The sequence below is a fragment of the Leptonychotes weddellii genome, chromosome 15 (genome assembly GCF_054177405.1).
Source record: "Leptonychotes weddellii isolate Sample4059 chromosome 15, ASM5417740v2, whole genome shotgun sequence".
Classification (NCBI taxonomy): Eukaryota; Metazoa; Chordata; class Mammalia; order Carnivora; family Phocidae; genus Leptonychotes; species Leptonychotes weddellii.
Genome location: NC_138383.1, coordinates 26,365,704 through 26,384,877, shown reverse-complemented (window position 1 = coordinate 26,384,877; position 19,174 = coordinate 26,365,704). Strand labels below are relative to the sequence as shown.

General features: G+C 42.8%; 2 protein-coding genes across 2 annotated transcripts in view; one reads left to right on the top strand and one right to left on the bottom strand.

Annotated features, from left to right (window-relative positions):
* Positions 1–5,035, bottom strand: part of ANKFN1 (ankyrin repeat and fibronectin type III domain containing 1) — a 97,634-nt gene extending 92,599 nt beyond the window's left edge. The window contains exon 1 of the mRNA XM_081805938.1: positions 4,953–5,035. The gene's annotated coding sequence lies outside the window, so the exon portion shown is untranslated. The remainder of the gene's footprint in view (positions 1–4,952) is intronic.
* The window catches only part of TRIM25 (tripartite motif containing 25), a 664,486-nt gene that overhangs the window by 360,976 nt on the left and 284,336 nt on the right, over positions 1–19,174 (top strand). The gene's annotated exons all lie outside the window — the stretch shown is intronic.

The window sequence follows — 19,174 nt, the reverse complement described above, 5'->3', positions numbered from 1 at the left end:
CTCATGGTTTGTCTACCCCTCCGATTTCCCCCGTTCATTCTTCCCCTCCCGCTACCTTCTTCTTCTTCTTTTTTTTTCTTAACATATCTTGCATTATTTGTCTCAGAGGTACAGATCTGAGATTCAACAGTCTTGCACAATTCACAGCGCTTAACAGAGCACATACCCTCCCCAGTGTCTATCACCCAGTCACCCCATCCCTCCCACCCCACCCCCCACTCCAACAACACTCAGTTTGTACAAACCACCTATATTTGTGTTCCCTCCTTCCTCAACTCATTTCCCTTCTACCTTGATGGCTTGACTCTTGATGCCCTAAGATTGTGTCTCCCAATACCCAACAGAACATTCACAATTGGTTTTGCTTTCAAGGCTAAGACAAAATGTAATAATAGCCCTGTAAGAAAGTTGGTACTGTTGTATCATCATTTTGCAAACAGGGAAACTGAGGCCCAGAGAGGTTAGGTAGCTTGTCTAAGATCCTAGAGCCAATAAATGGAGGAGGCAGGATTGATTCTGACTCCAAAGTCCATGCTCTTAGCAATTCTGCTATTATTCTGCCCGAGGGTGCTTGGTCTGGCTGCCTGTCAGCTTCTTCCTAGACCTTGATTCTAAGGAGAAGATCTTGTCCTCGTTATGAGTTCTGGCAGGTCCAGAGTCCCTGTTTCACAGGAGCTTGGTTGTGGGACTTTCTCATCATATTTGTACTGTGAAAAAAGATCTGAGCCAGTCTGGAGGAGGAGCAGTTGTAAGACAAAGCATATTAGAAACAGTAACTCTAGTCATTCTTGACAGCTGGATAGACAGATACATTCAGCAAAGGGAACATTTCTGACTGGGACAAGATTGCTCTTCAGGCTGTGATGTGAACTAGGGACCTTCACACTTCAACCTGCCTGTCACTAGACAGAAAAGAAAGCGTGACCCTTCTCCTATTCCCCACCGGCTGTTACCATGACAGGTATGTCTCTGATTGCTAAAGAGTGGCCGATTCTATTACACTGATAATATATAACAGGGTGGAAGCAACCTTTCAAGTCCTGTGCATTTAAAAAAAATATATTCAGTTGTTCAGTGATAAGTTTTGAAAAGTCAGTGGTGACTTCACAGCAGGAAGAAGACTGATTTTTGAAGTTTAAAAGGATGTTTATAAGGAAGAAGGTGAAAAGACAATTAATTTTGATTCTATAGTTCAATAAACCCTTTGGGTGATCTACTCGGTAGCCTACATATCCTGTGACAGACCCCGGGACTTCAGAGGTGAGTAAGACACCCTCATAGGGCGACCGGCTGTCTTGGTTTGCCTGGGACTGAGTGGGTTCCTGGGATACAGGACTTTCAGTGCTAAAACTGGGAAAATCCCAGGCAAACTGAAACAAGTTGATTACCCTACCTGTATCCCAGCAAGCTCACAGGATAATGAGGAAGATAGTTAAGCAAGCGTATGTATGTATGAAATAGTGTGATATGTAAAATTAGGAATAATGATAATGGCTTTTACTTCTATAGCACTTTCTGAGTCAGGCACTATTTAGAATAATGTCTTTATGTGCATCAGCTCTCTGAATCCCATAATAGCCTTGTGAAGTAAGGACTACTATTATCCCCACCTTATATAGTAAGGAATTGAGGTACTACTAAGGGGGCAGTTCTGGGATTCAAACGCAGGCAATTCGGATCTGAGAGCTTAGCCTTTCAACACTGCTCTCAAATGTTTAAGGCAAGAAGTAGCATAGAGGGGTGATATGAGGTGTCATGGGAAAAGAGGGTATGGGGGAACGAATTAGAGACGGTGATGACTGAGCAAGATTTTGAACAGTGAATGAGGAATCAACCAGCAGGAAGAAAGGGAAGGGGTTCCAGGCATAAGAGCTCAGGTTAGGACATGTCATAGTGTTGCTGGTCAGTTGATGTCCATAGGGGCCCTAATGGAATTCTTTAGGGCTCTGACAATCCCAAAGGATATTTCATCCATCACACTAGGACCTTGGGAAAGAAGCCTGGAGAGATAGCAGGGCCAGACCATCAAGGCTTTGCATATCATATTGAGGGACAATAGATTTCAACCTGTTTACAACAGGGAAGCACTAGAGAAAGGCTAAGATTTGCATTTTTAGAAAATCACTGTGGTAGTATCCAGAGGGTGGTTTGAAGGGGACCAGTGATAGGGGACAACCAAGTATAATGCCCTTGAAAAAGTCCCCATGAGAGCTGATGACTTCAACTCCAGCATGTGACAATGGGGATGGAGAGGGTTGGGTAGATTAAAAAGAGGAGGAAGCAAGATGGACCAAACTTGGTTAGTGATCAGATGGAGGGACCTAAGGAGTTAGGAAACCTGAGGATAGCTTTTATTAGCTCTGCTTCATTGACTAGGTGCTGAATGGTTCCACCAATAATTAAGAAAAGGGAGGGGGGATGCAGGAGGAAGAGTGGATCTAAAAGGGGAAAGATAGTGAGTTCAACTTTCCACATGTGACTCTCAATGGCCTAGAGGAAATCTAGATGGTATCGTCTAATCCAAGCATCCTATAAAAAGAAGGAAACAGCTTGTCCTAAAGGCTACTTAGTTTTCTGATCAAGAGTGAAATGATAAAGGGGCACCTGGGTGGCTCAGTGGGTTGAGCGTCCAACTCTTGTTTTCTGCTCAGGGTGGTGAGATCAAGCCCCACATGGGGCTTTGCACCGAGTCTGCTTGAGATTCTCTTTTCCCAATCCCTCTGCCCCTTTCCCCCGCCCTCTGGCTAGCATGTGCACACTCTCTGTCAAATAAATAAATAAATTGTAAAAAAAAGGAGTGAAGTGATCATTACAAGACAAGTTCTTAGAGACAGGTATGAAATAAATAGAAAGCAGAAGAATTAATATAGCATTAAGGCAACATCCTTTGGGTTCCCCTGAGGAAGAAAATACTCAATACATTCATTTATGATAAGGTATGAGTGTCTTAATTTGTTATTCCTCCTAAGAATATTTGTTTTATAAAAGACAGCAATATTTAATTGAATCCCTGATGAAAGAATTTCAGGTACCTAATCCTAGAGATGGGATAATTCTTTTGGCCAATGAATCTTCTAGAATTCCTCAAATAAATCATAGTTCATTTACAGCTTCTAATTCCACATGCATGGGCATGGGGGTAATTTGAACATAAATTCTATACGTGGTTTCTGCTGATCCTTGAACTAACTCCTTCAAAATGTTCGTATCAAAACATTTAAGATCCTCAGTATCTTGGCATCATGAGTACAGAAAGTCTATTACTGATCAGTATTGATAAAAATTATTTATGTGACCTATTTATTTGAAGCGGTTTTTTAAAATGCCATTTTTCAGCTCTATTCTCCCCTTCTCATCCCCCGAGTGTGATCATGCTTCCTTCAGAGTGCCCTGTATCCCTCTGATGGGGAAGGTGTATATATCTCCTCATCCCCACATAAACCTTCATCCATAGGTTTCTGATGCATGGTCTCCGGATTAACGTGTGTGAACAATGATCTTGATTACCTATTGCATCTTTAACTGGAAAGTTTTAAGTAGTATCTCATGGATAAATTAATTGAGCTTAGCATATCTTCTTTGAAACAATCAGGAAGGGGAAAAAATGGAAAAATGGAGATCCAGGGAGAGTAAAGGAATTTCCTAAAGACACACAGTCTGGGAATGAGCAAAAGTGCCCTGCTATCCTGACATCTCTAACCATTAGGCAATTCCATCTCCTTCCCTTTAGAATGCCATCATTTGTGAAATAGCCAAATGACATGGGAGAATGACCCTGCTCTTATGATTGAGTGGCCTGGGATCCTTTCTACTCTGCAAAACTTTGCCCACCTCTCAGATTTCCTAACTGGTTTTTATTTAGAGAAGCATGCTGTTTACTATTCTACCATCACCCATCTTTGTCAGCACCCAAGGCCACAACTTCATCTGAATGGCCAGTGATACACTGCAGATAGAGTGCACCAAAGAGAGTAAACTCTGTATGACATCTATATGGATTGTGAACCAACAAGAAATGGATTGGTGCTGCCATAAAGCCTTGTAGTAGCCAGGCAAAGAAAAGATGAGGAGGATGTGATAATGATAGTGGTGATGGGAAAAGCAATAGTTTTCTCCCTTTACCTTTCCCCTCTGCAGAGACTGGCTTGAATCTTATTTGGGATGTGAAGAAATCAAGTGAGTACAGGGATTTTGTGTCCCAGCAGGGAAGCAAAATCAAACTTGATTATCAATGGTACTTCTAGTGGCCTTGGGGGGGCCGAAGATCAGCATGGGTAACAAGACCGTTACAATATCCCACTTTGAACCTAGTATGCCCTACCAACCATATGTCTTCATAGAATAAAAAAAAGATGTAAGGCATATGGGTACAAAAGTCGTGGTGGATCAGGCAAGGGTCTGCATGCATGTCCACTGTGTGCCCTTGGCAGGTATCCTTGACATCACAGTCATGATGCTATTTATGGGCACGCTCACCCAGGATGGACAGAATGCTGGTATCCCACTCTGCATGTCCAGCTGGATTAAAGACAAGATGCCTGGGTTTATATTAAGAATTATCAGCATGATGGGATCCATCTTTACCTAATCCAACAGGTATTTTACAGGTACTCAGGAACCCGATTGGGAAATGATCTTATACAGGAAAAGAATATTCTATTTTTGATAGCTCTTGCTAATCAGTTAGGCAAGCACATAATGTCCTCAAGCTTGCCGAAACAAAATGCCTAATTATCAGCAATGGGGCTTCCCCACCCCCATTCTTGCCTCTCCACATGGACGTGTATGTGCTTGTGTGCATTCTTCATGGACTGCCTGCAGCTAACTTTGGAAGATGCAGATTTTTTTTATATCATTTAAACCACAGCAACACACACACATTTTAAAAAATAATCAGTGAATTAGAAAGCCCCACATTCATATAAAGAAAGACAACAATAAATTTTACTTACCAGTTTAGATTGTTCGAGGCAACAGAGGAACAAGTTGTTGGTAATTGTCCAGCGCTTTCATTCAATAAATCACACTGGCTTTGCTTTCTCCGGTGGCTCAGCCTCTGCGCAAAGCAAGCGAACCTCCTTCCTATTCTGTGTAAAGAATAAAATGCGAACAGGATCACTACAGGCAAGAGCTGAAGTCCATGATCACTAAGCTACTCTTCCTGCAAAATAAAAGCGCAAATGATGCACAGGGAGGAAAGGGGAGAGGGAGACAGCGTGGCTCAGAATCTAGGTGTATTCTCAGGACTGTAGCCCTGAGAAGGCTTGATTTCTCAATCTCTTGTGCATGTAGTAAAAGGATGCCATGACTTCAGTGTATCTTTAGCCTATTGTATCTGTGAGGTCCATTAGGAACGGCACGCAGGGACAACAAGCTTCATGGCAAACAAGCCTGAATCAGAACCGGCTGTCACTCAAGGATGAGCAGAGGGGCAGCAGGGCAGCCGGTTCGCTTTGCACTCTATCAACTGCAGGCAAAGAAATATCGTCTGGCATCCAAGAGCCCATCCAGGAATCTGTGACTGCAAATGATCGATAGCTCTCCTGGGGCCAGACACCCCTTTACTCCCACAGCTCCCCGGGATGAGAAGCACACAGGTGGCCACCGCATTCCCTCACCTAAGGCACCTGTGCAATCCTTTACAAGCTCCCAGCAAGAGCTAAGAAAGCTCCCAATCCAGTCAGGGCTGCTCAAGCATTGCTAGAGTTTTCATCTGAGCAGGTTCTGAGAAAGTAGTCAGCAGATCTGGGACTTAGGACACCAAGAGGCTCAGTCTTAGGAGGAAGATTCCAGTGCTCCTTTCATGCCGGCTACATATGCGTGCACCTGGCTCCTTTCAGGACGTTATGCCTTACATGACTAATGAAACACACAGAATGAATTTCCTAGAAAGCCACTTATTTAGGCATTTTTCATGTTTCTCTCTGAAATAAAATGGCAAATGACCTTCACAGGCTGCTTTTATGTTAAGGAGACATTGCTGATTGAGAGCACATATTAAACCCTGCGCCACTCCCCCCCACCCCCACACACAGATACACACACACAGACGTCCCTAGCAACAGCATTAAGAATCTTTCTAAAGATCTCTTCAGAGTCTCTCTCTGCCAAATGAAAGCTTAGCTGCTATGATGACTTCAGAAATAGTTTTGGACCCTTCTACTAGGCACTGACTCTGGTATGTTATTTATACCGAGAGCCAAATCAACTCCCAAATTTTGAATGCAACTCTGCAGCAAATCAGAAGAAAGTCTCTTGGTTATAAACAAGAGGGTGGAGTGTTAGTCTTTGGCCTGATAATTAATTAGAATCCTTGGAATGGCATCTTGTGTCCCTGAAAACCTGCCCCCCCTTCTAGAGACAGCATTTCACTCTGGTGGCTGACTCGTCCCAGACAAGTGTCTGCTCTGGAGTTGGGATCTGAGGCGAGACTCCGTGACTCATAAGACCTCCCAAAGGAGGGGCGCAGGTTAGCTTTTCACAGTTGTCTTACTTTTTCTTTTCTCGTTCAAAAGGCAAAATCTCTCTTTGGAATATTTTTTTTCCCTCTCCTTCGTCCTAGACTTACCTGTCCTATGGAAGCATTGCTATGAATAATCTAATTTGGCAATATTCATGCTTGAGGTTCAGAAGGCTATTTTTTCATCAAGGATTAAGAAAGAGTCAGGCTACCCTTTTGCAGCTTAAGCCTAAACGATTGCCAGGTAAAACTTTACCCTTATCTCTAAACAAACTTTGACTTTAATGCAGATTTACTTAAATTCCGTCTCCTGGGGAAAGCCAGGTGAGGGAGTCATTCTACTAAGATTAGGGGCTGCCCCCACGGGGTCATGATTCAATCTACTGTGCAAACCTAAGGGGATGGAGCTTTAGTAATAGCGACATCGCTTCCAGGAGCAAATGCCCAAGACTGAGTCATGTCCTGCATCTCCTGTCCATTGCATTCATTTATCCATTCATTCCTCAGTCTGCTCTTAACAAAAGTACTTAAGTTTATTAAGTCCTAGTCCGTGTGTCATATTGTGCTAAATATTTTAATGTTACCAAAAAGCTTATCAATGAGAATTAGTAAAATTCTCTGTAATCTGGCTCTGCCTACCTCTGTAGCCTAATTTCTTGCCCCCTTCCTACTCACCCTCCATGTTGTAGCCTTTTTAAATGTCTTTCAGATACTTGGACATGCTATACCATCTCTCAACTTCAGAATTCTCCATATGATATTCTTCTGCCCCAACACTCGGTCTTCTGTCTAACTCACGTACAGCACTAGAGTCTTGGCTTAAACATCATCTCTCCGTGATACTTTTCTGGCCCTTGGGCTGTTAGGCTCCCCACTCTGCAGTCCTAGAGCACCTTCTATTCGCCCTTTGTGACATCCATCACATTTTGTTTCACTTACTTGCTTTACATCAGCCATCTCTATTTCGCTATAAGAGTTTAAGTGCGAAGTTTTCTATTCACTGCTCTATTTCCAGTCTAGCAGAATTCCTGGCACATAGAAGGCATTCAGTAAATACTTAGTGAGTATTCTGTTCAAGTGCTTAGCATGTATTTGTTGAATGAATGAATAAATCATTTCAAAGAATAATAGGGGCCTGAGAATTGAAAGGAACCCTAAAGTTCACTTAGTACATCTAATTTTTCTTGCCAACTGGCCATCTAGTGAAGTCTTGCCTCCTCTGATTATTCCTTCTTGATCAGTCTCTGTCCAGAGTGATCACACACTTATTTTGTCCCCTGTCCCCCAGCACTTTTACAGCATATTCTTGCTTTTTGTTCTCTAGCTGTTTCCTAGATGTGGTCTCCTCTCTATGGACTGGTATTCTCCATAACGCCTAGCATAAGCCTGAAATTATTTGATGCTTGATTCATTCAATAGCAAACGTTTGAACAGAGAGTTAAATGATCAGTCTTGGGTACCTGGGTGGCTCAGTCAGTTAAGCGTCTGCCTTCAGCTCACATCATGATCCCAGGGTCCTGGGATGGAGCCCTGCATCAGGCTCTCTACTCAGCAGAGAGCCTGCTTCTTCCTTTCCTTCTGCTGCTGCTCTCTCTCTCTTTGTCATATAAATAAATAAAATCTTTAAAAGAAATGATTGGAGTCTCGCTTTAGGAAGATTACTCTGGAATTGGGGGAAGAATGGATTGCATCGGCCAGACCTAGAAAGGACTCTAATAATGACCGCAGCACAGAAATAGAATTTAAAAAACAGCTTTGCGCTTTCTTTCCCTCCGCCTCCCCCGCCCCGCCCTTCATATCAGAATACCCGTGTTCTCATCTGGAACACTGAGAATGTTTCCTCCACACTCAGCACTTCCCCTCCACCCAATTCCACCCCCACAGTTAGCTCACTTGCTTACGTTATTTGTGAACATGTCTCACTGATTCAAGCTCCTTTGAAGACAGGGATTACATTTTAGTTAATTTGTATCTTCCTTCTCTAGCCCTTACACTGCCTGGCCTGGTGTCTCAAGATAGTTCAGTGCTCGATCAATATTAAGAAAGAAAAACACCTTATTTGTGCAAAGCGCTGGATAAAGCACTATGGTGAGGAAGGGAACAAAGATGAGGAGGTATCTTTTCAAAGATAAAAGGGCTCTCCTTAGTGAGAGAGAATTGTACTTCCTTCTGGGATGCTTCAGGAAGATTCACAGAAGTTTGCGGTTGCACTGCATCTGGCAGAATGAAGACCTCTAGAGGCTGAACAGAAGAGAAGGAAAGGGAGTCGATGCACAGAATTCCTAGAATGTTTAGGGAATGACAAGTAATCCAGCTGGCCGGAGTACACATGGAGGGGAACATCTAATGGAATTGGGGCTGCAGAAATAGGCTGGGATGGACTGGGGTGTGCGTGGATGCGATCTTAGAGTCTGGACTTTTTCCTAGGGGTGACAGGGATTTGGGCAGGAGAATGGCAGCACCACGGATGAAGCTCCCTCCGTTCTAGCCATCGAGGCCCATGAACTGAAGCGGGGAGAGCCGGGAAGCAGGCAGACGTGGATGGCCAGGGCCTGTGGCAACAGCAATCAGGAGCTGACCGTGGGGCACACTCTGGAGGAGGACCTGTCAGCGGTGCTGCTGAGAGGGAGGGGAGATGGGAGAGGGAGTAAGAAAGAAGCTGAAGATGCCTTTGAATGTTTTAACCTGCATGATGGCAGATGATGGCGACATCCATGGATGCCGGTGCGCAAACCCAGCGATAACGTAGGCGTTCATGGCACGGTCTGTGCATCTTTTGAAGGTAGAGCCAAGAGCAGGAGGCTGAGTCCTTGCAACCCCGTGGAAAGTGCCTGGACTGCTCTGAAGAATCCATTCAACAGCCGCGGAAGAAGTCAGTTCAGGCTGTGGCGGAAGAAGTCAGTTCAGGCTGTGGCGGACCAACTACCCCTGGCAACACACGGGGCCATCTGCAGGGGAATGGGTGCAGAGTTTCCCCGGAAAGAGGACTTCCTGATGCCGGGCTTCCCATCTCAGAGTTGTGGAGCTTGGTGGAAGGAAATACAGCTGGGGATGAGGAGTCTGAGTCCTCGAGCTGCTTCTCAGTGGCTGAGTGACCTCGGGCAAGTTACTTTCTATCCACCAGGTCTCAGCTTTCCCACTTGGCAAGTGAGGGAGGGGGCCAGTTAACTTCAAAGGTCCCTTTTAGTGTACTCTCCTCTGATTTGTGAAGTGCCACGTTGAGAATTTCAGGATACTCATGAAACGAGGCCAAAGCCCACCAACATCAGAGGCTAGCAATGTCCACTCTCTCCTGCGAAATCATGCCCATATTTTGAGAACGTCCATATATCACCGAAAATGCAGGTCTGCCCTGCGGTTAGTTCCATGTGGTTACTTTGTAAGACGTAAATTTAAATTGATCACTTTTTGATGACCTTTTTCTAACAATTTTTCACTCTTTTTTTCAGCAAAGATTTTTTTTTTTTTAGGGGTGCCTTTTCATTGGAGTCTCAAAATTAAATTATGGGAAGAAAGCAGCAGTCCCTTACTGTGGTCAGCAAAGAGTCTGGCCAGCCTACTTCCGCTCCCTAATCTCCTGACCTTCCTCAGGGTGCGGCTGCTCAGTAATGACTCTGATTCTTTTTTCAAAAATAAAATGTGCTACTTATCAAAAGCTGCTAAAAAGGAGACAAAAAAATAGGAAAAGAAAACTAACACCCCAGGGTGTATCTGAACATGCTTATTATGTGCGAAGTTGTTAGTAATGAATGTAAAACTCTTCCTCCTCCTCCCTCTCAGTTACTAAGCCCCAAAGAAAAAAGGAAACAGGGGTGGGGGAGGGCAGTGGCTATTCAGTCCAAAGCAGACCTTTTCAAAAGGTGCAGACTGTTCATGGGCATGCTATTTCTTGATTATTTTGTTTTAAGCACCAGCTGACCTTTCAGACTAAAAGTAAAGGTCCCAAAATATCCTGAGAAACTCTCTCTTGGGGTCCCCCCCCCCGGCAGCCTAAGTCTTGGAGACTAGACTCATGACATTCAGAAAGACTCTTCAAAAAGAGATGGGCCGTGTGACTTCTGCTGTGATTTGATGACAGAGTGTTTATCTGAACTAATCATGTGAGCTTTTCCAGTGTTGCATTTTTGAGAAATGGGATTCTCTTAAGGAGGTTACAAACACTTCACAGAAAGCTTTCCAAGAACGGCTTCATGCCGCCTCTCAAGCAGCCTCTCACCGGGCTGTAGCCCTGATGTGATAATCAGGGTCCGAGCTTCTGAAAAGTCTTCTTGTTCTGGCTGCCACCCTCCTTTCAGTCATCATAAGAATTCTCAAACTATGAATCCCCTATTGTCTGTGTGAGCCCGGGATCCCCCACACCATGCCGAGGAAGGAATGTGAACCTCCTAGGTCTGGTCCTAAGCCTCAACCCTGTCCAGCAGGTCACAAAGCCCCATTTATACTCAGCTCCAAAGTTTTATCATAATTCTTTATCTGCTCAGCCCCATATATCCTCTCAGGCAGTCAGGAGACGTTTGGTAATGAAGCCCATTTATCCTCATTTTCTCAATTGGCACACTTAAAGTTCTAATATTTATGTTCACACTGTCCTAATTTTGAACGTCAAAGATACTATATGAGACAAGTAGCATTGCCAAAGGATAATTGAAACTCACAGAAGAGTTCACCAGAGTCTGATGCGCGACGTGCTTTGTCATATTACCAGTCATTGCATCACCAATAGTTAATTTTAATAGCGCAGTGGAAACATAGTAAGTACAAAAGCTGCCATTTACCCAACACCTCCCTCCCATGTGGCGTGCAGCGACGTTACTGCGTTCTCACGCTCTGCGAAGAGGAGTATCCATTTTTTACTGGTGAGGAAACTAAGGCTCAGAGAGATTAATAAACTGATTTCTGTGCATTCAGGGGCTGAGCTGAGACTCAAACCCAGATCTCTGACTGCAAAGCTCATGGCATTTGTACCTCTCTCCTTTGCCTCTTCCCAGAAATACAATTTGTAAGTCGTTTTAAATTAGTATAACACAGCTATTTTTCATCACAAATACGTGAAGAATTCTGAACTCAGGGCTGTTAAAAGGTTTTGGCCACATGGCAATGTGAATGTGCTTAATGCCAATGAACTGTGCACTTAAAAATGGTTCAAATGTGAACATTTATGTTATGTATATTTTACCACAAAACTTTTTAAAGCATCCTTTGAAATTAAAAAAAAAAAAAAAAAAAAAAAAAAAAGGTTTTGGCCAACTGCATATGGAGATCTGTTCTGATAAGTATTTGTACCATGTCAGGTCAGAGTAGGAATTTGTGGCATATGGTTCACCTATCAATAGGTGGCAGTATTCACCTAAATCTCTCCAAGAGGAATTAGCACAGGTCACTTCTCCTTACAACCATCCCCAAGGCCATCTACATTCTTTGATGCACTAGATTTTATCATAAAGAATAGCATTTACAATAATTGATCTGCTAACTGGATCTTCACCTTGCCTTTGGAGAGTGAGATCTGGACCGTAGTGGGTTGTTTGGGAGGGCGAGGCGCCATCACAGAGACCTCGGGGCCCCTCTCCATTCACATTCATTTTGGCCATTTCTTTGGGGGAGGTCTTTCGTTTGCAACAGGAAGCCAAAGATGATTTATGTGTCTTCACCTACTTTAAGAATGTTATGCAGAATTTTTGAATAATTTAAAAATGAAATTATTAATGCCCTAGGATTTGGTAATTCAGACGTTCATAATTCAGAGAACGTTTGCTCAGATCAGGATGATAAAGCAACTGGCAGACCTCATGGTTTCAACGTGGTTTCAAAACCTATGTACATGTACACGCACCCAGCAAACCATACGAATCTTCACCAGGATGCATGAAAATTGGGTCTATAAAGTAAGTAAGTGCTCAATACATAAGTCAAAGTGTCAAGTTGATGAGTCAGAGTACCAAAGCATAAATGAGCTGGGTTTCAGGCAGACTCTTCTCTTCCTCCTATTCCTATGTATCCTCTTCTTCTTCCTTCTGTTTTTTCTGTAAAGAAAATCTTTGTATCAAAAATATCTTAGTTAAAAGTATTAGCACAGAATCTGTCTCTATTTTCCAGCTGCTAATAATAGTCTTCCTGGTAGGATTTAGTTTTACAAAGTCAAGAAAACAAGTGTGGGGGTCGATAAAAGGATAAGCTTAGAGATTCTTAGGCCTATTTGTATGTTCACTTCCCCATATTCATTTGGGATACCTGGAACTCATTGTCATAAACGATGGCTGAGAAGCACTGAGAAATTAGATAGGATGAGGAGTCGTGACTCTCAGAAATTAAGAAGCTGACTCAAGTAAGATTCTCAGGAGACCAGATTCTCTCAAAAGAATACAGATTGGCTGCTGGATGAAGGTGGAAGGCTTGAGAGATGGCATCTTAACTTTCTCTTTCATGTTCCCAAATGGAATGAGTGTGTTTCTCTCCTCTCACTGTAGCATTTGTAATTAATGTTAGTGTGCTCTGCACAGTCTACCTTCGCTAGAATTACTTGGGGCCCCACTTCCCTTATTGGATTGAGATCTCCAGGAGAGCAGGACTCAGGCCTCCCTAACGTTTGAATTTGCCTCTTAGCTCAAGGACCTGGGCCCTGTGTATGGTAGATGATGTGCAACACATATAGGGTTAGTTGAACTGAATTGAAGAGAATTCAGATGAACACATTTTATACTTCTGTTCCTAGGTTTAAAGAAAAATCACAGCTTGGGTGTTGGAAACCATGCATGGGTCACATTTCTTGTCATCTGGTTCTTTCATTTTAAGACAGCAATCGTAAGTGACTGTAGGCATATCATGCCAAAGCCCCGGAACCATTAATTAACTAATTTTATATCCTTGGCAAGACCACCTTATTTTGTAGGATGCCCTGGCCACAAGAAGGTTAAATGCAGAGGTAGGCAAAAAAGCCGTTACAAGGGACGTTAAGTGACCCGTATCTAGTGGATCATTCTAATCACTAATGTTTCCTGCTTTTGTGGTTTAGAGACCCAACCTGCACTGAAAAGCCCAACACTACAATGCTGTTTCCTAACGGTAGCTATCATTGTTTCCCATATTAGGGCATAGCTAAGCACAAGGGGAGACATTCATCTTCAAAAGCTTACAAAATTACATTCAACCCATTAGGCATATCAAGAGCTATTGCCATGCTCGGGAAATGAATTACCAGCTGAATATCACAGGCATAATGAAGTTGTCAGCAGCAACAGTGCAGCCATAGATCGTCTGATTACGTGTGGACTGTGCTGGCCATTCAGGGACACACCAGGAAGGAAAGAGTTGTCATATTGTCCACCACATTCTCAGCCCTGTCCCCAGCCATGGTAATAAACCTGATATCCCTAGAAGCACATGGAAAACAACAATAACAGCAACAAACCACAAAGAACATCCTCTTATTCCTGGCATGGCTGGAGTCTCTCCCTCCCTGTGGCTCCAATCTGTCATCTTCTTTAAAAAAATGACCATGACAAGGAGTGTAAGTTTAGATTCTGGCCCTCCAAACAAACATTTCACAATGGGCTTCCTTAGCCTCTGTTAACCTCAAAATAAACAGCAGTCCAGCAAGAAAGCTTTAACTACGTGGGTGGGATTTACACCTCTCCTGTGAGTCAAAGACGGAGGCAGGCTGAGTTGTTCCTTTCTGCAGAAAGGTCTGCCTGAGCAGGTTGATAGGTAGTGTCTCTTGACATCAACTGGAATCTTCTCAGTGACTCTCCTGACTTTTTTTTTTTAAACCCCAAACCTGAAAAACCCACAGAAAAACAAAAACAAAAACAAAACAAAAGCCAAACAACGTGAAGCTTTCTCCTCTCATAATTGAGCAGGTTAAACTAGATGACTTTGAAGCAATGCCCAGCTCTAACATGCTCTGATACCAAGAGGCTACTAGAGAACTTAGCACATAAAAGAGTATCTGCCACAAAGACAAAATGCTTTATTTCTACCCAGCGACTCTTGGTTTGTACTGGAAATAGGTTCTCATACTTCAGAACCAACAGACATGAACTTTCCCTACAGTGCAATGAAATCGGCTTTAAGCAGGTATTATCAGGAATGCTTGCTTTAAAAATGAAAAAGAATGTAAATGTATCTCACTCATTAATAGAACCCTATATCTATTCAGATTTTCTTTGGATAAAACCAATAAGATGTTTCTGTTGGAGGGGCTGGTGCTCTTTACATGCTCACCATATTGCACAGGAGCATGCAATATGCTTGCTTTAAAAATGAAAAAGAATGTAAATGTATCTCACTCACTAAGAGAACCCTGTATCTATTCAGATTTTCTTTGGATAAAACCAACAAGATGTTTCTGTTGGAGGGGTTGGTGCTCTTGACATACTCACCATATTGCACCGGAACGTTGGATCCTCTGATTACCCAAGGTGGCCCCATGCAGTGGGGAGTGATTTGCATGAGTAATCTGGGTAGTTTTGGTGGTGAGGCAAACCACAGAGCAAATTCTCCTCTCTCCACCCTCATTTGTTTTTGTCTCCAGAGCACCAACCACAATGGGTTTCCATAAATTCATCCAGGGATACTTCTGCTTGGAGGTTAAGTCCAGGTTTAAGTTGGATTCTAGACCCTTAAGACCAAATTTCAGAGAGGGTTCCCTGACCCTTGGTTAACTGATAAATAAATCTCAAGAGGTCTTCCCTCTTTTCCAGGTTTTCTTTCTCCATTTACTGTGCAGCCCGAGAGTCCCTTAGATGACCCCTGTGTGCTTAGGATCCAGTCTCCTGCAACTGCTCACCTGCCCAGCCCCACAAGAAACACCTCACCCGTTTGACAAACGGTTTACATCCGTGAATTCATGACACCAAATCTTAGAAGAGAAGAGAAAATTCCTTGTAATTAATCACAGTGAGAATTCAAAATGCTGAGGTAAAGAAGTGAGGACATTCATTGTATTTGCACCTTCAAACACGGGGATGAAGACCTACAGCCTGTGTGATAGGATCCAGCAGTTACAAAGGGAGTCTACACTGTCACTTAAAAACTGGACTGCAAATGCCACTTTACCCACTGGAATTACTCTCCGCTGAAAGGGAAAACTTCCCCTTTCTCCTGAAAATGCCAGATCAGGTTTGCCATACAAATGTCAGGAGCATACGACCTAAAGCACACAACAGAGAAAAGGTATTTAATGAACTAGAGAAGAAAGAAAAACAGAGGAAGAAATAAAAGGAAAGTTAAAGAGGTTGTAATAGTATTTTTAAAGAAGGCTTTCAAGATTCATCTCGTTAACTTTTAGCCTCATCTCTCTTCTTCCTCCTTCCCTTGCAGACGTTGGCTCAGCCCCTTTATTTCTGGCCTAGTTCTCCTGTCTTCAGACTTCTGTCCCCACTTTCTTTTCTTCACTCTGTCCCAGAGTCTGAACCCCCATGACAGCAGACCTATGAGGGGTTGAATGGGGTGCTCTGGCCACTTTGTAAGATTGCCCCGCAGAGCTTTTTCAAGGACCGCATATGCCAAGTACTCAAAGTAATTCTTCTATGGCATTGTCAGACCGACCGGATGCACCTCGCAGGAGAGCAAGGCATTGAATGGAATTAAAGGCTCAATGGCTTATTCACTTCATTCATTATTTGGGGGAAAATCCAAGACTCTGCTCAGAGAGGATTAAAAGGACTGTAACAGGCGCCTTCCATCAGGGCCGCCAATCTCGCTAGGTCAGCCTCCTTTTGGTTTGAAAGGAGGTCACAAAGTCTCACTTATTTCTTCATTCCTCCACATTCAAATTCAGTGTATCAAATACAACCAGAGCTAGTTATTCCTAAGTGATTTACCTGCAACATCAAGGAAAAGAAGGGATTTTCCATGACAGTCCAACTCCAAAATGCATTTCCTTCTCAAATTAAAACACACACACACACACACACCCCACTACATATTCACCAACTTCTCTGGTTATATAAGTGAGAAAATCAAGTGCTTAGGAGCATTTACACTTCATCAGTCAAATATGAATTTAGTGCAATGTGGAATATGGACAGAAGAAATTGTGGCTATTTAAACTGATTAAATCAAAACCACATAGGCTGAAGAGAGTTACGTGTAGCCTAGTGAAACACACTTGCCCCAGGACAAGAAGAGTTTATTTTGAGCTTGGCAGCACTGAGTAGTTGAGACGAGGAGATTCCTGCCTGAGATGGCATCAGGTGTCACACAAATACCCCACGCTTACAGTGAAATGACTTTGAGTTCTGCCTGAAAAAGAATCACTGCCACTTTCAGGTAGCCTCAAATCATTCCCCTCTTCCTTTCTCCACACCTATACCTTTTTCCGCCACACTTCTCTGTGCCACTTCCTTTCCTTCACCCTGTCCCAGAGCCTGAATCCCTTTTTAGGATCCTTTTTTAGTGAATCCCTTTTCTCTGGGATCCACTGTAGGGAAAAGTCTAGGATATTGGCAATGAAATGCCAATTAGGGTCAAGAGATGTGAATAAAAGGCTTGGGTTTGCTACTTGTTAGGAGTGAATCTGGCAGGTCACTTGACTTCTGAGTCTCAATTTTCTCATCTGTACAATGGAATGAATAGTAGTCACCCTGCCAAAGGCCTGAGCACATGAAAAGGTGCTCAACTTGATTAGTCATCAGAGAATTGCAAAATAAAACCACAGTGAGATACCAATGTACGCGCCCTTGGAATGGCTACCATCAAAGGTTGGTGAGGATGTGGAACGACTGGAATGCATGGGAGTGTGAAATGGTATAAGAACTTTCGAGAACAGTTTGGCACTTTTTTAGAAAACTAAATATAATGTACCTTATGATTTAGCAATTCTTCCTTGGGTTTTACCCAAAAGCGAGGAAAAGAAATGCCCACAAAAAGATTTGTAAGAATATTTATAGCAGCTTTGGTCAAAACAGCCAATCTGGAAATAGTTCAAATGTCATTAATAGGATAACAGATTAGCAAACTGTGGTGTAGCCAGTCTATGGAATATTACTAGACAATAAAAAGGAATGAACTATGGAGCCACATAACAAGGTGACTGAATGAATCTTAAAAACAACTGCCCCCCGCCCCACATTATATTGAGCAAAAGAAGCCAGACACAATAGAATACTTACATGACGGCATTTCTATGAAGAAATTTGGCAAACTGATCACAATAGGGATAGAAATCAAAACAGTGGTGACCTAGGCCTGGGTGTGGGGATATCTGATTGGACAGTGGTAGAAGAAAACCACCAGGCATGTTGGAAATGTTCTATATTTGATTGAGGTGTTAGTTAGGTGGGTGTATTCAATTATTGAAACATATCTAGCCATACTCTTAAAATCTTTTCATTTTATTATATGTCAATTTAAAGAAGAAAATGTCTGCTCTAGCTACCTTACAGAGATGTTGGAAGATTGAACAAGAAACAAAGGCAAATGGAAAATGCCACGTAAATCTTTGTTGTTGCCGTCTGATCGATAAAAGCAAACTCAGACTAGGTTATGGGCGGGCATACGGAGACATACATACATCTGGAGGCCAAGTGCAGATCCCAGGATGCGAACCCAGGCTGCAGCCCAAGGACTAAGAGCCATCCTTTTCCTACCTCAAGGCCAGGGCTGCTCCGAGCCCCTGTGGTGCCTTTGTAAGAAATAAGAAGAGCAAACCTCTTCCTTTCCCCTCACTATGGCACACTGCCTAGGGAGCAGAGACTGGCGGAATATTAGCAACTTTTTACCCTTTGGGCCAGGCCTGTTTGGGCCAGGAGCAACCTGCAAAGCTCTACATGAGGGCTCTCTTCAATCCGTACATCATGTTCTACCTGCTTGAAACATTTGTCTCTGTTTTCACAGGACTGGCTTTCTTTCATCCTTCAGATCTTGGTATAAATGCCATTTCCTCATGGAGGTAATATTCTGCCCTCATCCCCATGAATCTCTATCTCAACACCTGTTGTCCTAAAAGCACTAAGAATCTGCAATTAGTATTTCCTTACAGGGTCGCCATCAGTCTTTAGGACTGTGAGTTCCATAGGGCAGGGAGTCCGCCTTTTGTTCCACATAATACCCCAAGGTATAGTATAGTGCCTAGCACACAGGAGGTGCTCTGCAAAGGTTTGCTGAGTGACAAAATGAGCTAGAAGTCTGGGGAACATGAAGTCGGAAGCTAGCAACTTTCCCAGGGAATGCTCAGGTAGCAAGGGCTGCACAACTGGAGACCAGCAGGGAAACAAAGGTCCGGGGAGGACCCTGGAAGGCCAGAGACCGGGCAGCCAGGGCAGCTGGGATTAGGAGCAAGATACCAAGAACATCAATGTGCAAAAAATACAGTATTTTGGTGTCAAAATCTTATCTAATACAATAAATAGTAACATTTTACTAATGTGATCTTGACTGGCTGTAAGATTTTTCTAGCTTGCTTCTCTGGAAATTCATTTTTTGGTTATCAGAATTTATAATTTTAGTAACCTCATTTTCAGTTGATACAACTGAAAGCAAATCAATTATTTAGTTACTCTTGGCAAATTCAAGATCATAGATACGTTTTGATAATTTTTAATTTTGGGAGAATCTTTCTGTTGATGTAATTACTACTGGACCTGTTAAGAGTATTTTATAAGTAATAATAATAATTAAATTTTTGATAACTTTGAAATATCCTTTTTAGTACACCTACAGTTGATGATTCTTGCAGAACAATTTTTCTTTTTTTTTTTTATTTAATTTTTTTTT